The sequence below is a fragment of the Pristis pectinata genome, chromosome 17, assembly GCF_009764475.1.
Source record: "Pristis pectinata isolate sPriPec2 chromosome 17, sPriPec2.1.pri, whole genome shotgun sequence".
NCBI lineage: Eukaryota > Metazoa > Chordata > Chondrichthyes > Rhinopristiformes > Pristidae > Pristis > Pristis pectinata.
Genome location: NC_067421.1, coordinates 16903738 through 16919510, shown reverse-complemented (window position 1 = coordinate 16919510; position 15773 = coordinate 16903738). Strand labels below are relative to the sequence as shown.

Below are 15773 nucleotides of genomic sequence, written 5' to 3'. Positions count from 1 at the left end.
GGTTCGTTCCTTGGATAAGTGCATTATGTTATGTCAATAGGTTGAGCAGGCAGGGCTTTTTCTCATTGGAGGTCAGAAAATCAGACACAACAATCTGAGAAGATTTGACAAACTAGATTGTGAGAGGATATTTCCCCTTGTGGAGGAAACTGGAATTAGGGGTTAATGGTTTCAGAATAAGTTGTCACCTATTTAAGAAGGACATGAGAAGGTATTCCTTCTTCGAGGGTCATGAATCTTTGGCATTCTCTACCCCAGAGAGCTGTGGAGGCTGGCACTGAATTTACTCAAGGTTGAGGTAGGTTTTTTGTTTGTAGTGGACTGAAAGATTATGATGAATAGGCAGAAAAGTGGAATTGAGGATGATAAAGTTAACTCTTATTGAACGAAAGTTGGCATGAGGCCCCCTATGGTTTAGTCATCTTCATATTTCTCATTATGCTCTTTGATTACAACTTATTGTCTCTTGCCTAAACTCTGAAACCTGGACTATTTGGTTTTTGGCTTCATTCGATCTTTCATTTTGTGATTTAATTTGCAAATTAAATATTTCTTAAACCTTTACAAAATATTTACAAAACACACGCAAATAAAATCAAAATTCTGAAAAGTCACCATGACATAAGGTATTAAAATTTGGATTGAAATTTGAGGCACAAACTATGCTGTAAAGTTAAAGTAAGTTAATGATTGTTGTTTACACATAAAGTTATTACCAGGTACCAGTTAAATAGTTGATTAAAATCAAGACATACTTCAATGTGAAGTGTTTCTGCTTTCTATACTTACCACTGTTCTGAAACATTATTATCCGGCTTAACATGGTAAGTTAATGGCATTAAACCCAATGCCCTACTTTTTCACTGCTTTCACTCACCTCTCAGTGCAGCACCAAGAGTGCATTCACCACCAGAAATGCAATCTTTCAGACATTTTAAACTGATTACAATCTACCCTGTTGGCTGTAAGAGATTGCATGACACTATTTCGATAGGTCCTGACCAATTTCCTCCTCAAATTTTCAGCTGGTCACTAAAATAGTTGACCTGGTCTTTATCTATCATTGCTTGTAGTAGCTTGCTGTATGGAATTTGATTGTTGTGTTAACTTCATTACAACAATGACTACATGTCAAGCTATATCCTAATGAGAAACTTTCTCATATGCTAGAGGACCCAAAACCATATGCCAACAGCCCTGTTAATCTGGTGAATGAAGTCACAATTACTTAAACTATAACTGCATTCTTGCCTTCCTTGATTGTTGAATTTCAGGGCCAAGGAGGAGTAGAAATGTCACTTTTCACTACAGCTTCCTTATTTATGGGAATATCTTTAAGATATTTAGATAAGGTATTTATTTATTAGTCACATGTACATTGAAACACACAGTGAAATGCATCTTTTTGCGTTACTGAGAATGTGCTGGGTGCAGCCCGCAAGTGTCGCCACATTTCCAGCGCCAACATAGCATGCCCACAACTCCTAACCTGTACGTCTTTTGGCAGTGGGAGGAAACCCACGCAGACACACAGAACATACAAACTCCTTACAGCCAAGGGTTGCTGATGTTTTCACTGAGTGTTGGATGTAAACTAGTGGAAGCATGAACTTAAAACTTTGGATGTGGCCCACTTTATACACCTGAGTGCTTACTGTACAAAAATTAATGCTTCAGGGGGACTTAGATTTGTGTTGCAAAGTGCTTCAGAGCCAAGGAAGCATCTTTGAAGTGCCGTCAGTGAATTCCATTGAATTAGCTGAATATAAATACTGTGTTTTAGAAAATGGCTGTGCCCAGTGGGCCATCAGGTGTTTTGTTCATGGGTCCATGGCTAGGAAGCTCTTATTGCATCACGTGAGCTTATGGAAATCTTAATTCTTGGGTTGGGGCTGGGTTTGTTTGGCACAAAGATTGGCAAGGTTCTTGAGAGAGGGTTGGCTGCTGGGGTCCATGGGCTGTGGATAATATCCAGGATGGTTTTAAACAGGAATTGTCAGGGAATCAAATCGCTGGGTATGATTGGCAGTCAGTGGTTGGGGTGGTGGTGGCGAGGAGAGTCGATCAGCAGTCAAAGTATGGTATTAAGTCAGGGTGTGCAATTATCAGGTGAGACAATATGGGAGATTGGCTTCTCAGGGTGGAGCAATTGAGTTGTGAGCTGTGATCAGCCGCTGTGGGGAGGGGTTTGGGTTAGGGGCTGTTGGATGGGACTGGGCAGCAAGTGTAGGGTGAGTCAAAGTTCATATTCCTCGACACATCAGAACATCAAATACACAAAGGACGTGGAATGAAAATCATGGACTTTGCAGTTCACATTGTCCCAGATTTTCAATTGTATTTTATTTGTCCAAATATTTGCGTTGCATAGCCATCAGTAATTGACAATATGCAAAGCAATTTGTAGGTTTATGCATAGATTCGGATGTGCTTTCCCCAGGAACCAAATATATATTAGAGATTCAAATGTATCAAGAGTTGTGTAATAATTTTATTGACACTTGAAGTTAATACTAACAATTTTTTATAACTTCTCTTTGTTTCGAGTTAACATTCAGCTATTCCTGTTGAACACTTAAGATCTATTGGACAGTTTTTGTTATAAATTTTTTTCATCACAATATATTAACTGGTAAAAGTGCTATCCATTTTAGGCACCAACAGATAAATTGTTATCTAATATTCTTGGCAGAGAGATTGTGGACCAGGAATTTGGGAATTCCACCATGCACTTGTCTTACAAGCTTATATTGTCCTCTCCATTCAATATATATACGTGGGTGTGTGGGTGTGTGTGTGTGTGTGGGTGTGTGTGTGTGTGTGTGTGTGTGTGTGTGTGTGTGTGTGTGTGTGTACTCTCTGTGCATAAAACTCTATATCAGGATCACCAAAGATGAAAATTTACTTCCCAGAGTAAACATTAAGCATTCCCAGAAATGATTTAGAAAAGTGCACAAAGCTGCATGGCCTGCTTTACAATGTTCATCTCACAGTAAGGGGATTGTTACCTTTGCTACCTTTTGTTGAGTATACAAATTATGAATTTTGCCATGACTATAATCACTAACCTGAAAGTACTTGTACATTGACTGATTACATATTTGGCTGGATGGCAATGATTTCTTGAAACTGAGAATTTGTTCAAGAATTAATATCATTTATTTCAATAATTTGATCAACATTCATGTAAGAATCTAATCACTGAATTACTGTTTTATTTTCAAAGAAGGTTGGACTTTAAGCCCAAAATAAATGTTAAATTCTAGAGATTTTTATTACACATTCTGAGGTGCCACAAAAATCTAACACATCAGATGTTAGAGATTCACAATTTGATTGTGTAATAAAGCACAGATCACTCCAGGTTTATCGCTAATTATAATGTGTTACTGAATTTATTTTTTTTTCTAATCTATTATTCCATGTTATAATTTATTTGACTGCCTATTTTAGGCCAGGTATCATTATACACGTTATATTTTACAAGAGCTAATTCCTGGACAGCTCAGTATTCCTGAGTTGATTCTTGATTCTAAACTAGTTATTAAGCTCAAAATAAGCCCAGGTAAACATATTATCAATTTCATTATTTTGTTTTCATCAGTTTATCTAATAGCCCAAATGTTATAATTTTAGATTCTGATATGCTGTCCTGTGAAGTGTTGTGATGTAGATTCTACTGCTCAGTCTCATCTGTACGCATCCACTGAATCTTCCAAATCTTGTTTCCTTTGTTACCTTATAACACTGTGTTACAAGATGAATGCTTTAGTGAAGTAATTCCAGCTACCAATTCAGGAAATATTCCTGTGTGGTTATAGGTTGGCTTTAACAAATTCAAGGGATGGTGCATTGTTTTGGGATTGTTTTGCATAGTTTAAAATAGAAACAGGAAAAATAGAATTGAAATACAATAAGCCTCTTCCATGATATTAATATTAGAAGCCATGCAAATGTTTGTAATATATATGTTTCTTTGAAGGGCTCTCTTCTAATGTCTAAGCAGTATGCTGGGTCAACAGTCTTATAAAATGAGACTATTGGATCTAAAATTGGCTGGTAAGAGGATGTAGAGGGTGATGGTGAAGGATTGGTTTTGTGATTGTGGTTTTGTGCTGACAAATGGTGACCTGTGACAAGTGGTACAAGACAGGGATTGGTGCTGGTATTTTTATTTTTGTTATATACATTAGTAATTTGGATGTAAATGCAGGAGCCATAATTAGTAACTCTGTGGATGACACAGAAATTGGTGGTATTGTTAATAATGAGAAGGGTAGTCTTAGGCTACAGGATGATATTGATGGGCAGAGCAGTGGAGTATGGAATTTAATCCTGATAAGTGAAAGGTGGTGCACTTTGGGAGATCTTGTAAGGGTGGGAAATGTACAACAGATTGTAAGCACCAGGGAATACTGAGGAGCAAGGAGACCTTGGTATACAAGTCCAATGATCTCCAAAGATGGCTGGTAGATAAAGTGATGAAGAAGGCATACAGGATACTTGCCTTCATTAGCTGAGGCACTGAGTATAGGAGCGGAGAGATTGTGGTACAACCTTATAAAACATTGATTATTCTGCATCTGTGTGCAGTTCTGTTCCCCACACAATAGGAAGGTCATGATTTTACCACAAAGGAATGCAGAGGAGATTCACAGGGTGTGGCTGGGGATGGAGCATTTCAGTTATGAGGTGATACAGGACAAGCTGAAGGACCTGATATAGGTATACAAAATTATGAGGGTTATAGATAGGGTAGATAGTAGGAAACTCTTTCCCATAGCAGAGGTGCCTAGAACTAGAGAGTATTGGCTTAGGGTAAGGGGGAGAAGAATTAGAGGGGATATGAGGATGAAATTTTTTACCCAGAGGCTGGTTGAAATCTGGAACTCACTGACTGAATGGGTGGCAGAGGCAGTTACTCTTACAACATTTAAGCACTTAAACAAGCATTTGAATTGCCAAAGGCATGGAAAGCCACAGACCAGATGCTGGTAAATGGGATTAGCATGGCTGGACACGTGATGGTTGGCATGGTCATGAAAAGCCAAAGGGCCTGTTATTATGCTGTAATACTCCACAAATCAATGGCATATATTACAAAATAATGCAATGTCAATTTGGATTATATTACTTTCAATTATTAATCAAGAAGTTTACTATTTGAAACATAGGCCAATTGGCAGAACTTAGCCCATCACCCATGAACCCTACCCACCCACATTTACCTGGTGTGGATGCAGAGGTTTGATTGTGCTCACTTCTGCATCTGTTAAATTGGGCAGCAAGGCATGTCAGCCCTCACTGGCAAGCAGGTTGCAGATGGAATAGTTCTGAATTCCTGATCCTTGATTGTTCTGTCTTTGAAAAAAGAGAAAGATGGAGGAGAAGCTTTGCTTTGCATCAAACCATGATTTTTAAATACCATTGAAAGTGATGTATAAAAATAAAACAAAACTTATTTTCATAATTTAAAGAATTAAAATAGGTTTGTTACAACACATTAAAACATAACTAAATCAATGCAAACATTAAAATAATTGAACAGAATATAGTGGAGAATTCCAGCAACACTGAACTCCACCATTGGACTGTATGTTGCAACTGACACACAGTGAGAACCAGGCTTGCAGCTGCTTTGTATAAGTCAAAGGCTCGCTTGCAAAAGAACAGCAATTCCGAATGGAACTTCTGGCAACTGCAAGCATCGTATATTCTCTTTCTGTTACTGACTATAGGATTTTCAGATGTATTTTATCTTTATTCTTCTTCTTACTACAGAGCTCTTATGGACTATTTTCAGCTGTCAAAATGTGTAATGCTCCTTCATTAATTCCCAGGGCCTTACTGCATTGCCTCTATAATCATCCTGTGCATTTGAACTAATAGGCATTTTTTCTCTTTCTAAGTGATTAGCTTAGCTTTTGATTAAATCTTCATTGATGGTTCATTTGTAAAATACATTGTGACGTTGAGCTGTGGAGACCATGGATTTCGGTTACCTCATTGTTGTAGTGGTGTAGGGGGCCAGCACAACGAATCAGCTTTTCTGTGAAAAGTGAAAGGCAACAGAGAACTGGTTCATTTTATTGAGGGGTAAGTGAGGAGATCAGTTAAATGAATAGTTAATGTGAATTCAGTTTAAACAGTCTTGGCTCTATTTATTCAGCATGGTTGCACTGACCCTGAACTGATGCACTATAAATTGGGTGCTGCAGGCTAAATTGGTCTTGTGTGAGGCAGATCAAGGCTCAATTCCCCATTGTGTTCCACTCTGTTTCAATTTGGGGTTAGGTTTTTTCCTACATAATGGCATAATTGTGAACCGAATGAATTTGCATGAATGTTACACTTGACAGTTAACCTAGATCATTGTAAGCATAGTACAACAACAAAACTGCTCCTGATTTAGCAGTAGTTGAAACTAAACTGTCATACTCATTCACAGGTCATAGAGCAGTTCTTGTGTGAACCAGAACTGCCACTTCAATCTATTTAGCAGTGCTCTTTCAAGAATTGGGTAAGGGACATTGTTAGTGAGAATAGAAAGTGCTTTAAGCTACATACAACCCTGTAGTATCTGACAAGATCAGTGGAAAGTTTACAAATAAATCACAAATGGAATGGTTATCACTTATTTAGTTCCCATTTGCTGCTGACCAGCAAGTGGTCTGATTTAAGCCAATGGTAATAAGAGAGGAATTAAACTTCACCATTCAGTTCAATCTTGGTTGATCCTTTATCTTAAAACCATATTCCTGCTCCCTCCACATTCTCCTTGATGTCTTTTGTGTCTATCTCTTTCTTAAATATATTCAGTGACTTGGCCTCCACAACCATCTGTGGAGGAGAATTCCACAGATTCTTTCATTTTCTGAGTGAAAAGGTTTCTCATCTTAGTCCTAAATGCCTTACCAAATATTTTAAAGCTGATCTCTGGTTCCAGACACCTCAGCCAGGGGAAATATCCTTTCTGCATCCAGTGTGATATGCCTGTCAGAATTTTGTATGTTTCACTGAGATCTTCTTTCATTCTTGTAGACTATGCTGGATACAGGCTTAGTTTCTCTCCTCATACAACAGTCCTCCCATCCCATGAATTGGTCTGATGAACCTTTGTTCACTTCCTCTGTGGCAAATTATTGTTTCTTGGGTAAAGAGCCAAAACTGCATCCAATACTCTAGGTGTGGTCGCAACATGGCCATGTAAGATATTCCTGCTCCTGTACTCAAAATCACTTTTGCAATGAATACCAACATACAGCCTGCCTTCTTAACTGCATGATGCACCTGCATGCTTCATTACGCAACTGGTATAAAAGATCCTGCAGATTTCTTTGTATATCTATATTCCCCAATCCGTCACTATTTAAGTAATGCTCTGCCTTTCTGTTTTTCCTACCAAAATGGACGACTTCACATTTATCCACATTATATTGCACCTATCATAGTTTTACCCACCATGCGATTTGTCTAAATTGTGCAGAAACCTCTTTGTAATCTCCTCACAAATCACAATCTCATCCAGTTTTGTATCATTGGCAAAATCATAAATATTATATTTGTTTCCCAATATGTATTGCGCATTGTGATCCCTGTAGTGCTCCACTGGTCATAATCTGTTACCCCTATCCTTGGAACATCCAAAGAGAACCTCTGGCAGAAGGCAAAGCTGGTCGCAGAACTATCTTCTGTCGAAGCAGTCATTGATTTTAAGAAGCTTTAATTGTCTTTGATATTCAGCCAGTTAAATGTTATTAAAAACAAACATTTATTAAATAGATATAAAATAAGTTAATTAAAACACATAAAACCACTTAGATATCAAATTAAGATATCAAACTGAAACAAAATAACTTAAACAATGTAACTAATCTTCTTCTTTGCTTCCTAGATTGGTGCTATACATGGCTTACTGATATCAGTCGGGTTTTGGAATTTCCAGAGGTGTGTCCTGGTATATGATCTGAGTGGTGATTCCCCAAAGAAATGGTGGGAGATTCCACACCCTTTGTAGAGAATTCTGCTTTTGAATAGATATGTAGATTTGTATTTGCAGAGTATTTGGCTTCAGTTTTTATAGTTCACTCTGCAATATGTGAAAATTGTTTTTGCATCTTAAATGTTCATGCCTTGCTGGTCAGGTACTTAAAAACGTGATCTGATTAACCATCAGTGGAAATTTTGCACCTGTTTTATAAAAAGCTTTGAATACATTGCACAGACGGGAAAAAAAGCAGAAAATGCTGGAAATACAGAATACATCAGGCAGAGAGAGCAGAGTTAGTGTTTCAGGTCAATCTCCTTTCATCCGAACGAGTAAAATTAAGAAATTGAACTTGTATTATGTTGCAGAGAATGGTGAGGGGTGGAGGGAACAAAGGGAATGTCTGTGAGAAGGTTGAGACCAAAATGGATTGAGTGACACAAAAAGTGATGCTGCCAGTTGAAAGAGGGTGGTGAAGGCTTATTAACTGGAGCTGATCTGTTTGGAGGAGCTGTAAATATAAGGAGATAAATGAGGATTAGAGGAGAAGGGACAGTGATGATAGAACTGTGGGATACAGAGCACAGCAACTGCTAGAAACCTGAAATAAATGAAAATGCTGGAAATAACTAGCAGGTGAAGCAGGATTTGTGGAGAGAGTAAAACTGAGTTATTGCTACATATTGTTGCCTGTTAATAAGGACTGGACTGGTTAATAAGGACATAAACTGGAGAGGTTGGTTATCTGAAATTGTGGAATTCAATGTTCGATCTTGTAAGGTGCCCAGTCGGAAGATGAGATGCTGTTCCTTTGTGGGCTTGGGTGTAATCTTCCTGCTTAGCTCCCAGCACAAAAGTGAGAGTCAGTGCAGCTTAATGGAGGATAGCGCAGGGCATCTCTCAATGCTAATGGAATAGGTTTGATGGGTGTGGAGGCCCTACCCTGTAGCAGTCAAGGCTGTCAGTCTTACTGAATATTTGTGAATGTCTTTTACAAATACTCAAGATTATTTAGTATGTTAAAAAACTAAAAATGATATGAAAACAATTCTTTGTTAAAATTAAAAGGCTACAAACACACAGATATAAGAATAATTAAAATTTATAACCTGACTTAATTAAATCAAATAAAAAGCTCTATTTACTTTTTTCTTATCAGTCAATTTCTCCCATTTATTTTTGTGGGCTGCTGTACTTGTCCCAGATTTAACCTGATGCAGGCTCAGCCAATGGATTTCCCAGTTTGAGAGCTGGGAAACCCATGGAAGTTAGTCTTACATCGATGGACTCCAATGACTGACAAAACAGTCACAAACATTCAAAATGAAAGTCAACAGCTAGTTTCCCTGTCTGAAAGCTGGGAAGCAGCTGAAGTTAGTACTATGCAAGTGAGTGCAGGTGTCTCAGAGTCAGTGCTCTGCTGGTCAGACTTGGAAGTAGCTCAATTACAGGCTTCAATATTGGCAGGTCCAGGTGGATCTCAGAAGATCTGCCTCAAGAACAATTTATGAGACAATGATTTGCTTGCGTGCACAACCTGGAAGATTTAAGAACCATCCGTATAAAGATGGTGTATCTATGGAAGCCTCCCAATAGGCCTGTTTACCAGGTGCAAAGTATAGGTAATGCTTTTGATTTTGGGTGTACAGTAGAAATGAACTGGAGTAGTCTTGACAAGGTCTTGTACACAGATTTAACTGTTTGCTTTGAAATGAATCAAGTATATTTTGTTGATTATCTGATGTGTAATCATAATTTTAACTAAAACCATGAAATGAATTTGCTATCTCTGTGGATTTAAGAGGTGGTTTATTAGAATGCTGTTTTTTTGAGATTTGTGTTTCAATCAAGTATATTTTGTTGATTATCTGATGTGTAATCATAATTTTAACTAAAACCATGAAATGAATTTGCTATCTCTGTGGATTTAAGAGGTGGTTTATTAGAATGCTGTTTTTTTGAGATTTGTGTTTGAATATAACTGACCCGCTGGGTTGAAGGTCTCTATCTTCTGGTTGCAAGAACAGTGAATTTGGATAGCCTTAATGAGATGCAATCTAATGCAGATGTAAAGCACAAAACAGGTCATAAGGAGGCCAGATCCTGAATGCAACATCTGTGTGGGACAAAAGTGAGAATTATATAATATATGCTTTTTAAAATTAATTGACTATAGTTTTTCTTTAATTTAAAAGCCAGGAGGTGTGGCTTAGCTGTCTGTCAGTTGTTTTAATTGTTTTAAGCAGGGCCCCCTCATTTAAGTCCAGGACAGCTTTGGAGGACATGTTCACGATGGCAGATCTGCAGAAGATAAGCTCGAATGAACTACTGGCCATTGGCAGCAAGTTCTAAAGTGATAAAATAGCCATTTTTCCTTAAGAAAGGCTTTAAGGATGACTGGTGTTGGAAATAAAAATATTACACGAAGCATGCCTGGGAACTCTGTGGACATACACAGTGACATGAAACAGCATGGAACAAAAAGGAATTAAATAAATTCTTGAAGCGGAAAAGCTGCAGGATTATGGGGAAAGAGCAGGGCAGTGTAACGATGTGAAGCTTTTAGAGTTGTAAGTGTAAAGTAAATTTACTCATCAATGTTTATTGAAATATATTACTTAAACATGACTTAGAGGGTCCATTGAAGTAATTGTTTAAAAGCAAATTTCCCTGTTTTAATGCTTTTTGCTCATCTAAACTGCAAATGTGGCTTGTTGTCCAAGACAATACATACTGTTTTTGGTATATATCGACAAGAATATAAAACAAAAATCAACTGGTATTGACAAAACAAAATTGCTCCCAGTGCATCTATCTTTCACATATTTTGTCAGAAATATAAGACACTTAAGAATACTGTTTGCACATTCAGTTCCAGATCAGATTACCAGTTTTTTTGATTCAGAGCAAAAAAACTGTGCAAACAGGAATGATCTGAAAGGAACCATTGCAGGAACCAGTCCATATACCGCTATTTTTTAAAAATCAAAATCGGAAGCATTTTGCACAGTCTTTTAAATTCCAATTACACTTCTCAGCAGAAAAGATTAGTGCAAATCAGAATAGATTATTTGATAATCTGAGAAAATATCTGCTCAGTTTGGCTGAAATCAAGAACTCGGTAATGGGGAATTTCTTTGTTGGAATCTTCACCTATTATAAGTAATGCTTTATTGATGAAAGAACATTTGTTTATATCATAACTGAAATAGCAGCAGATTTTTTTCTCTGGGCATAGAAGTGGCGTGGATATAGTGCTTTATAAGAAGGAAACAAAAGGATGATAGGGGATCCAATTTATATAAAGAGTCGAAAATAAAAAAAACACCGATGCTGTAAATCTGAAACAGAAACAGAAGATGCCAGAAACCCTTTGCAGGTCAGGCAGCATCATTTTTTTATGTTCATTTTTGGGATCTGTGCATCGCTAGCCAGGCTAACAATTATTCTCCATAACTAATTGCTCCTAGGAAGGTTATAATATGTCTTCTTGAACCACCACAGTCCTTCTGATGAATGTACTCCTATCACCTGCAGAAAAAGAGTTAACATTTCAGCTTGAAGACCCTTCATTGGTTTTTCAGTTCTTCAACCTGAAATGTTAACTCTGCTCATTTCTCTACAGATACTGTCTGACCTGCCAAGTGTTTCCAGCATTTTCTGTTTTTATTTCTATTAAATAATAGCCTTCTTAAGTTTAGCCAGTTTCTATTAATGTGGGAATCAATTTGCACACAACAAAGTCCCCAAGCAACTCGAGATAATGACAAGCAAATATAATTTTGCTGGTTTTGTTTAAGTGATAAACCAGAATAATTGATGTAATTTCATCAAAAGTGTAATACTTCCAGCTAATTGCCTCAGCATTGCAATAAAAGAGCAGCCTAGATTACATGCTGAAATCTCTGAAATTGAGCTTGAGTATGCTACCACTAACTAAAGGCTGTAGCTTTAAAGGATGTATATCTCTATAGGTTAGCAATCACTATTGCTGGTAATGACAAAGAAATGCAGCACATTTGGATTGAGTAGCTTTCCTTTGTTATTTTTACACAGGTAAAAACCATCCTTTTTCAAAAAAAACCTATTTATAGTTCAGTTAAAACATGGGAATGTCATGAGAATAGGAGTATTATTAGCGTTGCCAGTAGTTTCTAGCTTTATTTGCAAAGAATATGTAATTCATATTGGAAGTAGAACCAAAGAAGATTTTGGTCACGATTATTCACTGGACATTTCGACTCACTGTGGAACTTCTGTTAACAAGACAAAGTGGATCTGAACGTACAATTTGCAATAATTAGGTGCTACTTAAGGACATGCATCAGTTTGAGAATGATAGTCCTCCAAGTCAAATAGTTGTGTAGGATTCACTTGCTGTGAAAAGAGATGAAGAAAGCCTATCAATATGAGGCATCTGAGGACTGTAGTATGGACCATTGGCTGCAAGAGAAGAGCATAAACTTAAAAATACATTTGAAGCAAGATGCTTGGTATAACTCAGAGGTTTTAAATTTCAGCTGAGAAATGGCTCCTCTAACAGTACAGCATTCTTTAAGTACTACACAGAAGTATCAGTTTAGATTAAGTGTTTAAGGCTCTAGCATGGAATTTTAATCCAAAATGTTCTGATTCAGAGGCAAGAGCCATACCACTGAGCCACATTCATTTGCATGTGTTGCCTAGTAATTTGACAAAAGAAGATTGGATTTACGGTAAAATAATGATAAATCTAAGCAGGCATTCAATTTCTGGAATGGATGTGACATGTTTTCCAGTACATGGCAGGAGTATCTTGGAGGCTTGCCAGTAAGTGAAAGAAAAGGCAGTTTAATACTTCAGTTGGTGATCTGTAGCCACCATTACCAGAACAACAGCATATCTTTTTATAGCAAATTTAATGCAATACATGTGCCAAAGTTCTCCCCAGGAGCACAATGAAACAAAACAAACCACATAAGAAGATATTAGGATATTGAACAAAAGGCTTGATCAAAGAGAGAGTTTTTAAAGACCACCTTAAAAGAGTACTGGAAATTGGGTCCAAGCAGCTGAATGTTCAGTCTCCCCCTGATGAGAAAGATGGACATTAGGCATGGCCAAGTGACCAGAGATTACTGCAGAGAGTCCTGCAGAGATCACTGAGAGTTGTGGCACTGAAAAAGGTTACAGAGACAGGAATGACTAAGGCAGGTAGAATTTGAAAGCATTGATGAACATTTTAACTTTAAGGAATTGTTTGTGGAGGAAATTATGTCAGTAAAGAAGCAAAGGCTGATGAATGAGCATTCATCTGTGTGTCAGAAGAGCTCAGGTTTTTGGTGGAATGGTTTCTGGCAGATGATTGAGACCAGATGGATGCAGATTTTATGAGGCAGAAGTACGTGGTCATGCAACGAGATTGGCTTGGAAGCTTAGCTTAGTGTGCATCAACCACCATGTTTGGCCTCAGAAAAGCATGAAATTCATGGTGAGGGAGTCAAGTTTGTCCAACTCAAAAGTACAAGGAGAGGTACACATCAGAGGAAGTTTTTTTTTGTGATTTATTTTCTGCATTAGTGTTAGTTGTTTTGCCTCTGCTTGCCAGATGTGCACATTGGAAACTTGATGCTGTTTAGACTGGCACTGGCTGGGGCCAAGTTTCCTGTCATCAGTGTGTACATTGGAAATGTATGCCTTCATGTCAACCCTGTTACTTTCGTTTTACACTGATTTCAAATTTTGATATTGCTGGCACTTATTTGGGGTTTACTGTTTTAAATCAATTTTCTAAGGAGACACTAGATTAGGTTACAATCATAGTGAATTTTTATGTGGCACAAGGGTGGCAACAAGACTAATGAAATGAATGGTTTATTGCACAGTTTCTTTCATTCAACATTATCTACATGTTTATTTGAAAGCAAACCTTTCTTGGTCTTTTTCGAAAAAGACATCTTTCTTATCCTTGCCAGAAGCATATAGATGCTCCTTAAGGATGTGGATTATCTTGACCATGTTGATCCTTCCAATCAAATGGATTGCAGAGAATTCACTTCAGTTGATGACAGATAGAAAAGCTTGTTAGGGTGAGACATCAAAATACTGCCAACTTTAGATAATGTGGTATGAATCATTAGCTTCTAGAAAAGAGGAAGGGGGAAGAGGATAAAATATACATTTAAAATTGCATTTATTTCCATTTTGATTTGAGTAGTTTTTGGATTAGATAATGAAGAGTGAAATTACAGAATTAAAGCAGAAAATGCTGACAGTTTGCAGCATCTCATAGAGTCATACAGCAGAGAAATGGGTCCCTTGGCTCACCATGTCTGTATTGACCTTTTTGCCCATTTACATTAATCCCATTTGCCTGCATTTGGACCGTATTCTCCTTTGCCTTGCCTATTTAAGTGTCTGTCTAAAAGCCTCTTAAGCATAGTAATTGTATCTGATTCCACCATCTCCTTTGGCAGCGCATTCCAGATATCAACTACTCTCTGTGCAAAACGAAACTTACCCCTCCCATCCCTTTTAAAGCTCCTTCATCTCACCTTAACCCTATGCCCTCTTGTTTTTTATATCCCTACCATGGGAAAAAGATTTTAACGATCTACCCTATATATGTCTCTCATAAACTTATATACTTCTCTCAGGTCACTCCTTAGCCTCCTTCACTTTATCTCTTAGTAAGTGAAAGATTGGATAATATTTTAGATTTTAATGACAAATAACATTGGAATTCTGTCATTAAAAATTAGACCCCAATAGGGAGTTATTTTTCAAGATAGTACTTGCAATTGGAGCTTTTAAATGACCTGGGCAGATTGTAGATCAGATAATCGGATGGGCAAGCTACAACCCTAACCAAGGCTTTCTCAATTTTCTATAGTAATATGATTCTTTGTATTCCAGAGGTCTAGGAACAGGAAATCCTGTAGTTGATTACTATGCTAAACTTGTGGAGATATGATTGCATTTTTTGTATTTTTTGATATGAAAGGGAACTTTCCTGTATAAATGCACCTTGAATGCTGGATGTTTTTACCATGTGGTGTGCAAAAACTAAAATCAAATTATTTTGACTGCAGTGATTTTTTTGATATAGCGTAAAGCATTGTGTTTCTCACCTGATAGATATCGAAATAACAAAAACAGGATTAAGGGGACTGCATTTATCTATTGTTGCTTCATTGTTTTCCAGAAGTATATAAACTTTTTATTAACTTTTTATCTTCATCAATCTTTACTTCATCTTTTTAAAATCGAAGGTGTTGGGGAAAAATGCCTTATTACTCCTTTTCACCTCAGTTGCAACTTGTGCATGGGCCTTTTCATGTGTCATATTTCTTAAAGGATTGAAATGGTGTTGCAAATAAAGGGCAAAATTGCCATAAATGGTGTGCTTTTGGCTACAAACAAATAATAATTCCACTCACGTAGAGAGTCATTTACATTGAGTCAGCAATCCTCCTCCTCATTTTATTTTTGTCAGTTCAATTCCAGGGTTGTGCACCATTTTCTGCTGAGCAAGCTTTTAATCCTCATATTCTAGTCATTGGAGTCTGCAGCTCAAGTCGAATTTGTGTTCCCTGGCTAAGCCATTTATTTAATAATTTCTAGATCTGCCATCTGCAGTAAGTATGTATTTTCTTATTGCACAGGATTTAAAATAAACTTCTCTTGGTCTGGCACTTTCGTCGCTGTTCAGAAACAAGTATTGTACTGATGGTAATGGCAGAAGAAGGTGAACATTGGTGGGTGAAAATTCTTTGGGATCTAACTTCCACTGGTTGCTGGGTCATTG

The 15773-nt window shown here is 37.3% G+C and overlaps 1 protein-coding gene across 1 annotated transcript in view; it reads left to right on the top strand.

Moving 5' to 3' along the window:
• ksr2 (kinase suppressor of ras 2) overlaps positions 1 to 15773 on the top strand; it is a 298317-nt gene that overhangs the window by 16799 nt on the left and 265745 nt on the right. The window lies entirely within an intron of this gene.